A 3522-nucleotide genomic window follows, 5' to 3' on the forward strand; every position below is an offset into this window, starting at 1 on the left:
GATCGATAGTGTTGTTCTTTCCATTCATCAACTGTTTGTATACAGGATCGATAGTGTTGTTCTTTCCATTCATCAACTGTTTGTATACAGGATCGATAGTGTTGTTCTTTCCATTCATCAACTGTTTGTATACAGGATCGATAGTGTTGTTCTTTCCATTCATCAACTGTTTGTATACATGATTGATAGTGCCGTTCTTCCCATTCACCAACTGTTTGTATACAGGATTGATAGTGCCATTCTTTCCATCCACGAACTGTTTGTATACAAGATCGATAGTGTCGTTCCTTCCATTCATCAACTGTTAGTATACAAGATCGATAGTGTCGTTCCTTCCATTCACCAACTTTTCATATTCAGGATGGGTAGTGCTGTTCTTTCTATCCACCAACCGTTTATACAAGATGGACAATGTCGTTCATTTCATCTACTAACTATTCTTATGCCGGATAAATCGAAAGTGAATACAGTTCTTTAAATGTTAGAACTTTTTAAAATTTGTTTATTTTTTTCTAAAACTCACCCTTAGAAAATATGAACAATTTACCCACCGATAGACTCTATAAGAACAAAAGTAAATTATCCTCAAAGTATAACGTTTGTATTTTAACATAAATAGCTTCCCCAGAAACATTAATAAAATACCGTTTTGTTTATATTAGTTATTTATCTTACACTTACAAAGACTATTTTACATTCTTAGCTCAGTATATGAAATTAATACTAACCTAAGTCTCGTGAGATATTATTGGAATTACAACTAAAAATATCATAATAGCAAGGGTATTTAATTGATGAATAGATGCACGTAAATCACTCTACTGTTTTAGTACGATTTATTTTAAGAAATTACATACTAAAAGTTAGACTGTCATGTAAAATAAGAAACATTATTTACCATGTTAGTATTTTTGTAGTTCTGATCCTTGTTTTTACTTTGTTTTTTTAAGAAGTTACTAATTAATATGCTCAATTGCACAATGATTTCTTTTTATTAATTATACCATCGGATGTACTAAAAGATTAAAATTTTTCTGATGACGTGATCGTGACCTTTCTTTAATAAATCCAAAAGAAATAAAAATACATTATTGTTCAACAACTATAAGTCTTGGTAATTTTTCCGAAGACATTTTTAAGGAACTCCTGTGAGAATGTTTTAAATATATATTTATCTAATAGTTAAAATGCCTCGATGGCTTAGCGCTAAGTAGGGGGATCCCTCCAGAGGGTACATCAAAGACAGAAATATTTTTCGCTTTGTATTTTAATCATTATTTTATCTTACTATATTTCTCACTTGTCTATATTATTAGACTGAACATATATTCGTTTTTAGAGGTTAATAAGGATTAAATAAGGTCAAACGTTTGAAAACTCAATGAGTATTTTCTGAAGACAAATGGGTCAACAGTAAGTCAACTTATCATTAACTACCCATGTTATATTATTGAAAACATACAACCTAGACCATTTTTATTGGTTTAGTTTCTTTCTAATTTTGCCCAAAGCTACACGAGGGCTATCTGTTTGTTTGTTTGTAATTAAGCACAAAGCTAAACAATAGGCTATCTGTGCTTTGCCCACCACGGGTATCAAAACCTGGATTCAAGCGTTTTAAGTCCGCAGACATACCGTTGTGCCACTGGGGGGGGGGCAGGGCTATCTGTGCTAGCTGTCACTAATTTAGCAGTGTAAGACTATGGGGAAGGCAGTTAGTCAACTCCACCCAACGCCTAATCTTGGGCTACTCTTTTACCAACGAATAGTGGGATTGACCGTCACATGATAACGCCCCTACGGCTGAAAGGGCAAGCATGTTTGGTGGGACGGGGATTCGGACCCGAGACCCGCACCTGGCCATACCGGGTTCTCTTAGGAAGAGACCTATAGTACGTTTGGTAAGAAGGATCACGCTTGACGGTATGTTGAACATAACGTAATTATATTTATACTTTTAAACAAAAGCAAAATTCTAGAATTAAAAACACAAATCATTTCAAACTATACCTTGACGGAATTCTCTTTGTTTGTTGTTTTCGTTTGTAAAGATTGAAGGTAAAATAGGCTTCTAGATGACAACTGATCTTCCTCTTTAGGCAGCCTGAGTAATAAGATGCGCTTTCCCGATGATGATATTTATTTATTTCAACTATAATAGAAGGCATAAGCTTTTGTGTTGAAATAAACATACATAATCAACAGTAACTCCGCTTACTTGTGCAGAAAACTGAATAAAACATTTCTATAAGTGCTAATATGTCCAGTCAGAGATAATGCTTTGATAAACTCGACAAACAACTACATGTTCCATATATTCTAGCGAAGGACCTGCCTACATCAAGTAATGAAATAAAGGGGATAAGACGATAAAACCGACGATAAACACAGCTATGAGTGTGATGGCAATGGAACTCAATCCCATCCAGGCACCGCTTTTTTCTTCTTGTGGTGAGGACGCGTGAAAACTGGATGATCGTAAGGGTCGTCGCATTCTTCCGGGGGCGGTAAGGGCAGAGGAACGTCGTCGATGAAACTGTGCTCGCACTCGTAATCTCTTCTGCCGATAGATTCCCTGGGGTCCATCCAGGTACGGACACAAGAATGCATAGGCATGCATACAGATGGACAAGGGTCTTGAGGCGAATCGATGTCTCCTTACTAAAACTGAACAGTTTTTAGTACCATACGTAACACATGTGCGAATTAAAAAACCAGAAGACAACGCTGTAACCAGAATTATCTCCTTTTAAGTTTCCTTCCTAATCAGCCGTTCACAGTTAAATGAAAACTTTGATTCGTTGTTACGTAATGAAAGAGTAAGATGTGAAGTTTCTGTCAAGGTATAGCTAGTTTTTCCTGTCTATGTAAGCAGTCTGAATTTTCTATTGTATTCAAGATGATGAATACCTTATGATTAATATCTCTGACCTGTACTGATCGTCAGATGGTTTCACCAGAGAAAACGGCAGCTGTTGTTCCTTAAAGATGCGTTCTGTTTAATCCGTGCGGTACACTTCTGACCATAACTTTTTCCCAATAGTCTGAAGGCGGAAGTGTGTTACGCCTTGAAATAGAAAGAGTACACATCATCTGTCGAAGACATACATATATATTGCTGACTCGTTATGTGGAAAAAGTCCAGTCCTGGAAAAGATGCGATTAAATTTTCTCACACTTTATTGTTAACAGTTGTGACTTTTCTCTGCTACAAACACTGATCTGCACTTAACTGGAAACCTGAATATTCTTACACCGTGAGGCACGACCAGCTCTGCACACGACAACCTCGTCAGTGCAACTGGCGTCACATGATGGAACTCAAAGCAAACTTTCAACTCAGGCAGCACCACCTAAACACATTCGATTTTTCGATATTTTATCCCGGGCCAGATCCCTGGATTGAACTTGTTTACGAACAGTTTCTACGTGAACGAGGATCATAAGGAGCGCTCTTGTAAACGATCACTTTGCGTGATTCTTTATTTCGGTAGCGAATGTGTATTTGTACAGTCTAAGAAG

General features: G+C 36.7%; 1 long non-coding RNA gene across 1 annotated transcript in view; it reads right to left on the minus strand.

Moving 5' to 3' along the window:
- LOC111086477 overlaps positions 1-3282 on the minus strand; it is a 41834-nt gene extending 38552 nt beyond the window's left edge. The window contains exon 1 of the long non-coding RNA XR_002611192.1: positions 2011-3282. This is a non-coding gene — a long non-coding RNA (uncharacterized LOC111086477). The remainder of the gene's footprint in view (positions 1-2010) is intronic.
- Between the last annotated feature and the right edge of the window lie 240 nt (positions 3283-3522).

Source organism: Limulus polyphemus, unplaced genomic scaffold (genome assembly GCF_000517525.1).
Source record: "Limulus polyphemus unplaced genomic scaffold, Limulus_polyphemus-2.1.2 Scaffold1129, whole genome shotgun sequence".
Taxonomy (NCBI): Eukaryota; Metazoa; Arthropoda; class Merostomata; order Xiphosura; family Limulidae; genus Limulus; species Limulus polyphemus.